The 12,682-nt window shown below is 44.7% G+C and overlaps 1 protein-coding gene across 4 annotated transcripts in view; it reads right to left on the bottom strand.

Annotated features, from left to right (window-relative positions):
• Positions 1–12,682, bottom strand: part of FMN1 (formin 1) — a 393,438-nt gene that overhangs the window by 259,888 nt on the left and 120,868 nt on the right. The gene's annotated exons all lie outside the window — the stretch shown is intronic.

Raw genomic sequence — 12,682 nt, 5'->3', positions numbered from 1 at the left:
TGAGACCACCGATTCACTTATTATGGATGACACAGTGGTTAATGTGCTAATGTTTCTAATACAGTAGTCCATAACTCACCTAGTCATGAAGATTACAGCATGTTTGCTAATCATGAGGTTAATTTCCACCATTCATTTCTGTGATATTAGCTCCCTCTGAAGAAAACCATTTGCAGATAATATATCACTGGTATGCCAACATTTAGAAAAAATGTAACTAAAAAGGCTGGTTATTGAAATAGACAATGCCCACCTCTGTGTCCTGTGCACTGAGAAAATGCAGTATCAATTTATTATATTTAACTTCATGCCTAAATATTTCAAAAAATTAAGAAAGCATGAAAATAATTAGGGAAAAGTTAGTTTTGAAAATGTAAGATGACAAAGTAAGAACGTTCATAAGATCTAAAAAAAAAAAAAGTTGATTACACTTCTGATCTCTACTCAGGTCAGAAACAAAGCCTCCCTAACATCAAGTTGTGATGTTAAGGACTTATCTCAGGCATACACACCTTTCTGAATTATATATTTGCATGCATACACACACGCAAAGGGTGGGAACCATTCCAAATACCTTACCTTCCTTTGTGACTTAGCAGGGAAACAATATAGTCTGTCTCGCCTATTGTCCATCACCACATATGTTCTTTAAAACTTTAAAGGATTCTTTAAGTTTGGTCCTGTTTATTCACTGTGCCCCCTCCTGTACCCCAAACCCCTTATCCCCAGCCTCCCTCAGCTCAAGCCCACACCCAAACCCCCTGCCCCAACACAGAGCCTGCACCCCCAGCCCAGAGCCCTCACCTCCTCCAACACCCCAACCCCTGGCCCCAGCCTGGAGCCCCCTCCTGCACCCTGAACCCCTCATTTGTGGCCTGCATCCCCAGCTGGATCCCGAACTCCCTCCCAAACCCCAAACCCAACCCCTGCCCCAGCCTGGTGAAAATGAGCAAGGGAGTGATGGTGGGGGAGAGTGAGCGACAGAGGGAGGGAGGATGGAATGAGTGGGGGTGGGGCCTTGGGAAGGGATGGGGCAAAGAGCCTCGGGGAAGGGGGCAGGGCCAGGGTGTTAAGTTTTATGCAATTAGAAAGTTGGCAACCCTACAGCCAGCCCTGGTGTAAATGATTGTTGCAGGGGCAGTTTTAACTTAAGCCATTGGCATAAAGTCCCACACCAGCAGAGAACTGGGCTGCCAGAGCCTTGCTCTGCCACACATAGGTGCCGACTTCCCCTCTTTTCCATGGGTGCTCGACCCCCACTCTACCCCCAGCCCCGCCCTCACTCCACTCCTTCCATGAGGCCCCACCCCTTCCCCACCCCCATTCCAACCCCTTCCCCGAAGTCCCTGCCCCAACTCCGTCCCCTCCCTGCCAATATTCCAACTCCTTCCCCAAATCCCAGTCCTGGCCCTGCCTCTTCCCCGCCTCCTCCCCTGAGCGTGCCACGTTCCCACTCCTCCCTCCACTCCTGGAGCATGCTAATGCTGCCAAATGGCTGTTTGGCGGCTGCCAGGTGGGAAACCCTGGGAGGTAGGCGGAGGAGGGGAAGTGGTGAGCTCGGGGGGGGGGGGGAGGGGGGAGGGGAGCTTGGCTGCTGGTGGGTGCTCCAGCCCCAGAACACCCACGGAGTTGGCGCCTATGCTGCCACAACCTCCCTGTGGGTCCCTTGTGCTGGGGAGGATGTACTGGTACAGGTGGCCAAGGAGCAACCTCTACCAGTTTAGCACTGGTGAAGATTCCCCTTACATAGGAATTCTTTCGTGCAAACCTCTGAGCATTTTAAATTCACTTTGTGCCACATAAGCAGCGTGAAGTATACTTAATGGACCAGAGACTCCAGCCCACAGCATTTAAATTTACACTTATTTGTATGTCGAGACCCAGGACAGAGACTTGTTTTTTTATGTTTTCCTAATGCTTCATTTTGCCTCCCATTTTTTCTGCTGTTCTTATTGCCGTGGTTGTGCTTTTCCTCTTGCAATTTATTTTATTCATCTGAGATATGGTCAGCTCACAATGAAGGCACAGTAACTTATACCAATTACTGTGGGTTTCTTTGGCCTTGTCTACGCTAAAGAGTTTTGTTGACAAAGGCAGCTTTTGTTGGCAAAACAGTGGATGCATACAAACCACAATGCGACTTTTGGCAGCAAAAATGCCCTGTTTTGGCGACAAATAAAACCACCCCAACAAGAGTCATAAGGCTTTTCGCACAAAATTTTTGTTGTCAAAGTGCCAGTGCAGTCACCATGCTTGATTTTATGGCTTTAATTGGCCTCCAAGATGTGTCCCACAATGCCCATCCTGACCACTCTGCTCAGCAGTTTGAACTCCACTGCCCTGCAGCCAGGTAAACAACCATCTGCCTCCCTGCCCCCTCTTTAGAAGCCCCTGGAATTTTTGAAATTCCATTTCCTGTTGGCTTGGTGTGGAGAGGTCTCATTGCATCTTCCCAGGTGACCAGGACAGGTTATTGCAGCAAACGCTCTCCCACTTGGACCACTGCGGAGCTGTTGGATCTGCTCAGTATATGGGGAGAGGTGGCTGTGCAGTCCCAGTTGCACTTGAGCCATAGGAATTTTGATACCTATGGGCAGATTTCTCGAGACTGTGCAAAAAGGGGTGTAAAAAGGGCTATGATTGGGACACGCTGCAGAGCAGAGCAAAGATAAAGGAGCTGAGCAGGCATACCATATGGCGAGGGAGGCAAACTGTCACTCCGGTGCTATGCCTAAGACCTGCTGGTTCTATACGGAGCTGGACACTATCCTTGGCGGTTACCCCACCTCCACCGCCAAGATCCCCGGGGATACTTTGATGGGCTTGGAGGCAGCGGAAAGAGGACCTAACCCAGAGGACGAGGTCATTGATGAAAAGGTGGAGTTAGATGAGGATGTGGAGCTCCTGGGGGGGTCGCCTGGTGTGGTAGGCAGCCAGGAACTGTTCACCACTCCAGAGGTATCTAGTCAATCTCAGCAGTTCCTCTCCGGCAAGCAAGAAGCAGGAGAGAAGATGCCTGGCAAGTGGCTGTGGCTTGTGTCGTGTGGAGGTGGATTCAGGGTATAGAAATGTATATGGCTGGCTGTGTTTCTGTGAGCTGGACATTTCCCTCTGTAGCTAATCAATATGGCAGAACAGGGTGTTGATGCACAGTGAGATCTCATGGGAATCCTCCAGACAGATCTCTAGGAAACAAGTATTAGAGGGGTAGCCATTTTAGTCTGTATCCATAAAAACAAAGAGGCATTCGGTGGCACCTTAAAGACTAACAGATTAGTCTTTAAGGTCCACTGGACTCCTCGCTATCTCTAGGAAAGTTTCCTGGAAGTACTTGGCAATCCTCTGCCAAAGGTTCCTTGGCCCATTGTAGGAAACTTTGCCACGCCATTCGGCAATCACTTGTGCAGGGACGAAAGCAGCACACAGGCAAGCAGCATAGCGACCAGGGAGGAAGCCACAAGTGTGTAGTGGATGTACCCTCACTTCCCTGCTTACCCTCAGCAGTGAGATATCTGCTACAATGACCCCCACCTGTGGGAAAAGTGGGAGAATTTTAGAATTTTTTCCCTCATTGGCTGCACTGCAACCGTTGCAGAGTGATCTTTTCCCTATGTAGCACGCCCCCCCCCTCCCCTGCCAACACTCATCATGCTTTGGGTATTCACTGAGATGTGTGCTTGCCAAGGGTCAGTGAGAAAGTGATTGTTATGTTACCAGAGGTATATTTTACTGAAATGTTTCAATGCTGTGCATGAACTTAACAATCATGACCCAGGAACCTATCCTTGTAACAAAGCCCGATGCCAACTCTGTCCACATATCTATTCTAGTGACATCATCATAGGGCCTAATCACATCAGCCATACCATCAAGGGCTCATTCACCTGCACATCTACCAATGTGATATATGCCATCATGTGCCAGCAATGCCCCTCTGCCATGTACATTGGCCAAACCAGACAGTCTCTACGCAAAAGAATTAATGGACACAAATCTGACATCAGGAATCATAATACTCAAAAACCAGTGGGAGAACACTTTAACCTGTCTGGCCATTCTATGACAGACCTGCGGGTAGCTATCTTAAAACAGAAAAACTTCAAAAACAGACTCCAACGAGAGACTGCTGAGCTGGAATTGATATGCAAACTAGACACAATCAACTCAGGATTAAATAAGGACTGGGAATGGCTGAGCCATTACAAACATTGAATCTATCTCCCCTTGTAAGTATTCTCACACTTGCTTCTTATCAAACTGTCTGTACTGAGCTAAGTTTTTTTTCTCCTACTTAATTGGCCTCTCAGAGTTAGTAAGACAACTCCCACCTGTTCATGCTCTCTGTATGTGTGTATATATATATATCTCCTCAATATATGTTTCACTCTATATGCATCTGAAGAAGTGGGTTGTAGCCCACAAAAGCTTATGCTCTAATAAATTTGTTAGTCTCTAAGGTGCCACAAGTACTCCTGTTCTTTTTGAGGATACAGACTAACACAGCTGCTACTCTGAAACCAATCATGTTTCTGTGCATTGTTCTGTGTGCTTTGGCAGATGTGGCCTTGAGGAATCCCCACACACACTGGCCAAGCATCTTCACTAGCTAAGGAAGTGCCCAAGGTAGAGCAAAAACGACATGTTCTGGGAGGTGTGCACTTCTCCAATGCAGAGAAAAGGGAACGCAAGGAGTGAAGGGAAGCCAAAAGGCAGGACAGAAAAGAAAATCAGGAGTTTGTTAAGGACATTACTGAGCAAATGAGTAAAGTCATGGAGGAGCAAACGCAGATGCTGAAGTCCTTAATAATGCTGCAGACTGAGCAGATGCATGCCTGCCCTCCCCTGTAGCACATTCAGAACTCTTTTCTGTCCCCCCACCACCCAACTCTGCCCGCACAGTCCTTTCCGCTTTCCAGGACTTCTCGGTTTCCCCTTCACTCCACCCCCTCAGGCAACTTTCAAAATGATAGCCAAACCTACACACAGCTCTGAAAGTCTGCCCTTCCCTGGTACCTCCTTTCCCACCGTGTGTGTGTGTGTGTGTGTGTGTTGTTTCTTATGCAATAAAAGCAAAGCTTTTGAATGGTAACTCATCTTTATTTGTTTCCTACAAATTAAAATATCAGGCACTACCAATACATACACAGGCAGTTTAACCATTTAATTACTGGACTGTAAGGCCCCAAATTCCACCATTGCTTCCTAAGAAAACTACAGGTAATGTAACATTGCAGCACCAATCACAGAGATATACATTACTGGTTTTCATTTTCAAAGTGTTGTCTCAAAGCCTCCCTAATTCAAATTGCCCCCGTCTGGGCCCCTCTGATAGCCCTGGTATCTGGCTGCTCAAAATCAGCAGCCAAGCAGTCTGCCTCAGCACTCCAGCCCTGAGCAAACCTTTCACCCTTAGCTTCACAAAGATTATGCAATGTACAGCACGCAGCTATAACCATGGGCATATTGTCCTTATTGAGGTCTAACCTGCCATAAAGGCATCACCAGCATGCCTTTAATCTGCCAAAGGAACCATTCCACTGTCATCTGGCACCTACTCAGCCTGTTGTTGAACAACTCCTTACTGCTGTCCAGGTTTCCCATGTCAGGTTTCATGAGCCATGGCTGTAAGGGGTATGCCGGGTCTCCCAGGATCACTAAGGGCATTTCAACATCCCCCACTGTAATCTTGTCTGGAAAGAAAGTCCCCGCTTGTAGCTTTCTGTACAGGCTGGAGTTCCTGAAGATGCATACGTCATGCATCTTCTTAGACCACCCTGCACTGATATCAGTGAAACGCCCATGGTGATCCACAAATGCCTGCAACACCATGGAGAAGTAACCTTTTGTATTTATGTACTCCATTGCAAGGTGGTCTGGTGCCAAAATTGGAATGTGTGTGTCATCTATCATCCCTCCACAGTTAGGGAAACCCATTTCTGCAAAGTCGTCCACTATTTCACATACATTTCCCAGAGTCATGGTCCTTCATAGCAGGATGTGATTAATTGCCCTGCACGCTTGAATTAATGCAGCCCCAACAGTCAACTTCCCAACTCCAAATTGATTTGCGACCAACCAGTAGCAGTCTGGAGTCACCAGCTTCCACACAGCAATTGCCAGGTGCGTCTCTAGCGATAGGGCAGCTCTCATTCTGGTGTCCTTGCACTTTAGTGCTGGGGCGAGCTCCCCACACAGTTCCAGGAAGGTGGCTTTCTGCATCCAAATGTTCTGTAGCCACTGCTCATCATCCCAGACCTGCATGACAATATGATCCCACCATTCAGTGCTTGTTTCCCCGAGCCCAAAAGCGACAGTCCACTTTCTGCAGCTGTTCCGTGAATGCCATAAGCAATCTAAAGTTGCTCCTATCCATATCACACAGCATGTTAGACAACTGAGAGTCTTCTTCAGTTAGGAATTTTGTGATTAACTGCACTGCCATCTGCGATGCTTAATGACAGTTATCAGAGCATAGGAGAGCAGTGCGGGATCCATCCCTTCTCACAAAAATGCAGAGGTGCACAGCAAACAAGGGCCATTGAAAAATGCAGGAAAAGAAAGCTGGAAGCCCATGGAATGCTGAGACAGAAAACAATGCGTCATGGGACATTGAGCCCAGTCCCAAGATGCGTCACGATTCGCTCCACCATCCCACAAGACCTAGCGGCAGAAGGCGTTGAGCTAGACTGTGGAATAGGTACCCACAGTGCATTGCTCACACTGTTGATGATAGTGCCCCAGAGGAACTGCTGACAGAGGAAGTGAGTGTGAACATGCAATACTGATTTTTGTTATAGCACTTTTTGAGTGTCGACATAACTTTTGTCGACAAAACTCTTGTAGTGTAGACAAGGCCTTTTAAAATAATTGGTATGATGGATCCCTTCCCAGCAATCTGGTGCATAAACTCTTTCAAGCTGCCCTATTCAAACCAAGCTCACTCATCCATATTGTACCAGACTATTATCCTTGTATTAATATTAAATAGCACTTCCATGTCTGCTGCAATACTATGTAATCTAGGAATACTGACTGATCTGCAATAATGTGATGAATACTTTATGTGGCCTGATTATTGAGATAGTCGCTGTATGTCTATACTGGGCTATTGGGTTTTCCAGTATGAATGAATTGGTTTAGTTTAATAGGAGACTGATGGGAAAACAAGCAGGAAGGCAACACGACAGATCTTGATAAGTAGCCTCCCAAGAAACACTTGGGGGTGAGTACAAAACAATGGCTGAGCTATTAACAATGATGACGTTACTTCCAGGCTCCAGCCCAAAGTTACACAGCTGTTTTGCCAAGGCTGGCAGCCTGGGGATCAAAGGGAAACTAAATGGTTAAAAAGACTCTGGAGAGAGGGAGGGCGGAGTTGAGTGAGTGAACAGTTCCTGCAGGAACAGATGTGGACACAGAGACAGGTCCTGTGAGAGTATCTGAAGGAGCTGGGGGCCACCCAAGCTTCCAGGGGATGGTAAGTTTTAGGGAAGACAGGCTGAACAGTAGGCACTATTTATAGTTTTAAGATCTTTTTCTCTGAAATGCTTTGCAAAGCAACATATTGTTTATTTAAGAAGGCTGCTTGGTCACTTGATGCCATTGGAAATAGCTCCTGAAGAGCAGAACTGCAGGTACTGACCACAACTTGGGTCTACTAAAGTAATCACAATTAGTACACTAGGGGACTACAACCCAAGGCCCAGCCTGAATGTAGGAGAATCATATGATTCCACCCCGAGAAAGGTGCAAGTAGAGAGGCTTGTCACCTGCGAGGGTACAATCAAGGACAACAGGTGCAGATGAAGGTGCAATTAGCCCAGTAGCAGCGACAGTACTCATTTGCAGTGAAGATAAGTAGGTTTTATGACCTATTGTTTATATGTATTCCAAATAAATTGTAGACTTATACAATAAGACTTTGTGGCCAGCTGTCAGAATTGGAGCAGTGAAAAAAGGGGGTGCAGTAGTGTATTGTAGAAGTGGACATACCTTGTGATGAGTCAAATCCAATCCCTACAGAAGTGGCTACTCTTCTAGAGGAAGGTACCTAGCAAACAACACTGGTTTACAATTTGCGTTTTTCACTTCCTGAAGCACATTATCAGGAAAACAATCTCCCCATCCCAAAGCCATCCGGACCTCAGCCTGAGGGAAGGAGCCCAACTTTGTATCCACTACTGGGAAAAATATCCCAAGACTCATGTATTCTACAACCAATTCAAGGTTACCGCACAACCTACAGGCTACTCAGTTTACCCATCCCTGGCCTCACACAAAACTTCCACAATCCATTCAGGTTTCAAAATCAGACAGTCGCCTCAAACAAGGAGACAGAATCATTGGTTAAAAAACAAGCACTCCTATCTATTGAATAAAGTGCTTCTGAGTAAAACATAACTAGTGTATATATATAAAAAAAAAAGAAAGATGCCATCATGCAGTGAGAAATGAATGGGATTGAGTTGACATACAGGAGTTTTAACACTGAGGGAATCAATCTCCTGTGAAACATCCTCTAGCAGAACTCACTACTGACCCTGGACTCAAAGGTTGTACATTTCTCAGTACCCCTCTATAAATAGCTACAATTTCTCTAAGAAGAACAGGCTATGGCAATTTACAAGCCCCCTATTGGCCTTCCCTGACCTATCTTCAGCACTCTCATACTTCAAAAAAAGCTCTTGAAATCAGTGTTAAAGCAACTTTCAGAACCAGGAGGAGTTGACATACTAATTATACAACAGAACAAACATTCATGACAACTGAAAGTACATTTAAATAATCCACACCCTTTGTGACCTACATTTAAATCACTGATGGAAGTTACACACCCATAACATTCTCAGGGACAGAATTCTTGAAGTACATAATGCCTTCCCTGGGGAGAGTCTTAAAACTTCCTCTGATGAAAACACACAATAAAAGACACAAAGAAAATAACCCTTCCCCTCAGGGATTTAAACCAGGGTCCTAGACTTTGTCAGAAACAGTTCAGGTTACATTCCCAGATGCTTTCCATTACCACAGATTAATGGGATGGACATGAACACATAGGCTAGTCTACAACCATATGGTAACACTATACAGAATTTCAATGTGACTCCAATGCATGGGGGTTTGGAAGGAGAAATGTTTGAATCATCTCTTGAAAATGATTATACAATCAGAGGCCAGTTACTTGTTCTACAGAGGGCAAGCCATTGTCAGAGAAGAATGATTTCCACAGCAATTCATTGGAATGCCTATTTGATTTGTTTACCACCAAAATAAAAAAAAGGATGATGTTGATGGTGTGTTCCCTTCTGCTTAGACAAGGGCTCAGCAGTCAGATACAACAAAAGGTTGAAGTTCTGCATTCTAGCTTGCTGACAAAAACCACCAAGGATTGTGGGGATGACTGTAGCCTAAAACATTAATTATCCAGGAAGATAGAATGCACATGTTTGGTAGTCTCAAATAATCCAACACTCAAAACAAAAGTGTTTAAATGGATATAGCAAACTGCATACACAGATTACAAAGTAGCAGCCATGTTAGTCTGTATCCGCAAAAAGAACAGGAGTACTTGTGGCACCTTAGAGACTAACAAATTTATTTCAGCATAAGCTTTCGTGGGCTACAGCCCACTTCTTCAGATGCATAGAGTGGAACACACAGACAGAAGATATTTATATATACAGAGAACATGAAAAGGTAGAAGTACGCATACCAATTGTAAGAGGCCAATCAATTGAGATGAGCGATCAGTAGTAGCAGAAGAAAAAACTTTGAAGTGGTAATCGAGATGACCCATAGAAGGTGTGAGGAGAACTTAACATGGGGGGAAAAAAATTCAATTAGTGTAATGACCCAACCATTCCCAGTCTCTGTTTAGGCCTAAGTTAATTGTGTCTAATTTGCATATTAATTTGAGTTCAGCAGTCTCTCTTTGGAGTCTGTTTTTGAAGTTTTTTTGTTGCAAAACTGACACCTTCAAGTCTGTCACTGAGTGATTAGAGAGGTTGAAGTGTTCTCCCACTGATTTTTGAATGTTATGATTTTTGATGTCAGATTTGTGTCCATTTATTCTTTTGTGTAGAGACTGTCCAGTTTGGCCAATGTACATGGCAGAGGGACATTGCTGGCACATGATGGCATATATCACGTTGGTAGATGTGCAGGTGAATGAGCCCCTGATGGTCTGGCTGACGTGGTTAGGTCCTATGATGGTGCCACTTGAATAGATATGTGGATAGAGCTGGCATCGGGTTTTGTTGCAAGGATAGGTTCCTGGGTTAGTGTTTTTGTTGTATGGTGTGCGGTTGCTGGTGAGTATTTGCTTAAGGTTGGTAGGCTGTCTATAAGCGACGACTGGTCTGTCTCCCAAGATCTGTGAGAGTGAGGGACCATCTTTCAGGATAGGTTGTAGATCTTTGATGATGCGCTGGAGAGGTTTCAGATGGGGGCTGAAGGTGGCGGCTACTGGCGTTGTGTTATTTTCTTTGTTGGGCCTGTCCTGTAGTAGGTGGCTTCTGGGTACCCTTCTGGCTCTGTCAATCTGTTTTTTCACTTCAGCAGGTGGGTATTGTAGTTTTAAGAATGCTTGATAGAGATCTTGTAGGTGTTTATCTCTGTCTGAGGGATTGGAGCAAATACAGTTGTATCTTAGAGCTTGGCTGTAGACAATGGATCGTATGGTGTGTCCTGGATGGAAGCTAAGTATAGCAGTCAGTGGGTTTCCGGTATAGGGTGGTGTTTATGTGACTATCGCTTATTAGCACAGTAGTGTCTAGGAAATGGGCCGCTTGTGTGGATAGGTCTAGGCTGAGGTTGATGGTGGGATGGAAATTGTTAAAATCATGATGGAATTCATCGAGGGCTTCTTTTCCATGGGTCCAGATGATGAAGATATCATCAATATAGCGCAAGTAGAGTGGTGGCGTTAGGGAACGAGAGCTAAGGAAGCGTTGTTCTAAGTCAGCCATAAAGATGTTGGCATACTGTGGGGCCATGCGGATACCCATAGCAGTGCCGCTGACTTAAAGGTATATATTGTCCCCAAATGTGAAATAGTTGTGGGTGAGGACAGTCACAAATTTCAGTCACCAGGTTTGCCATGATGGTATCGGGGATGCTATTCCTGATGGCTTGTAGTCCATCTTTGTGTGGAATGTTGGTGTAGAGGGATTCTACATCCATAGTGGCCAGGATGGTGTTTTCTGGAAGATCACCGATGGATTGTAGTTTCCTCAGGAAGTCAGTGGTGTCTCGAAGACAGCTGGGAGTGCTGGTAGCGCAGGGCCTGAGGAGAGAGTCCACATAGCCAGACAATCCTGCTGTTAAGGTGCCGATGCTTGAGATGATGGGGCGTCCAGGATTTCCAGGTTTATGGATCTTGGGTAGCAAATAGAATACACCTGGTCGGGGTTCTAGGCATGTGTCTGTACAGATCTGTTCCTGTGCTTTCTCCAGGAGTTTCTTGAGCAGATGGTGTAGTTTCTTTTGGTAATCATCAGTGGGATCAGAGGATAATGGCTTGTAGAATGCGGAGTTAGAGAGCTGGACAGTCTCTATGCAAAAGAATAAATGGACACAAATCTGACATCAGAAATCATAACATTCAAAAACCTGTGGGAGAACACTTCAACCTCTCTAATCACTCAGTGACAGACTTGAAGGTGTCAGTTTTGCAACAACAAAAAATCAAAAACAGACTCCAAAGAGAGACTGCTGAACTCGAATTAATATGCAAATTAGACACAATAAACAGAGACTGGGAATGGTTGGGTCATTACACTAATTGAATTTTTTTCCCCCCATGTTAAGTTCTCCTCACACCTTCTATGGGTCATCTCGATTATCACTTCAAAGTTTTTTCTTCTGCTGCTACTGATTGCTCATCTCAATTGATTGGCCTCTTACAGTTGGTATGCGTACTTCCACCTTTTCGTTCTCTAAAAAAGAAGAACAGGAGTACTTGTGGCACCTTAGAGACTAACAAATTTATTAGAGCATAAGCTTATGCTTACAAACTAAATTTGTTAGTCTCTAAGGTGCCACAAGTACTCCTGTTCTTCTTTTTGCATACACAGACCAATTCATTTTCTGCCTTAGTCACCAACTGGAAAAAAAATTCTTTGGGTACTCATATGTGAGTAGTGATACCATGCCATAACCATATGATTATGATGAGGAATTTTAGTGCTCATAGTCCCAGAATAGATTAAACTGATTTTTAAAGACTTTTGCTCCCTTTCTCGCTGCTCCTTAGATATCACTACAGAGCAGAACTAAAGTGTCTTTTCTACGCATTTCCATACCTAACCATGCTTAGATTTGTTTTAATTTTAATCTTAACTCTAATTTTTCTGGTTTTATAAATGCTTGTTTTTGAGAAATTTACAATTACCCTATAATGGATTTTACACTAGATTACTTTCAATTTCTAACACCTCAGGCCTCTTACACAGCTTTCAGAAGAAACTAATGTGGTGCGTATACAGCCTCCACCACAGTGGCACATAAATTTACGAAGGAATTTGGGGTCCCTAAAACAAATACTGCCCTTAAAGCAGATTGATGAGAATGTGATGGCTAGCGGTCCTAATGAAATCTGTATCCCCATGCTACTACACAGGTCAATACAATAATTCTTACTTTCTGTTTACCAATTAGGTCATTAAACATTTACAGATCAATG

This window comes from Chrysemys picta, chromosome 4, assembly GCF_011386835.1.
Source record: "Chrysemys picta bellii isolate R12L10 chromosome 4, ASM1138683v2, whole genome shotgun sequence".
Classification (NCBI taxonomy): domain Eukaryota; kingdom Metazoa; phylum Chordata; order Testudines; family Emydidae; genus Chrysemys; species Chrysemys picta.
The sequence above is the reverse complement of the archived record's forward strand: the minus strand, read 5'-3'. Positions and strand labels throughout refer to the sequence as shown.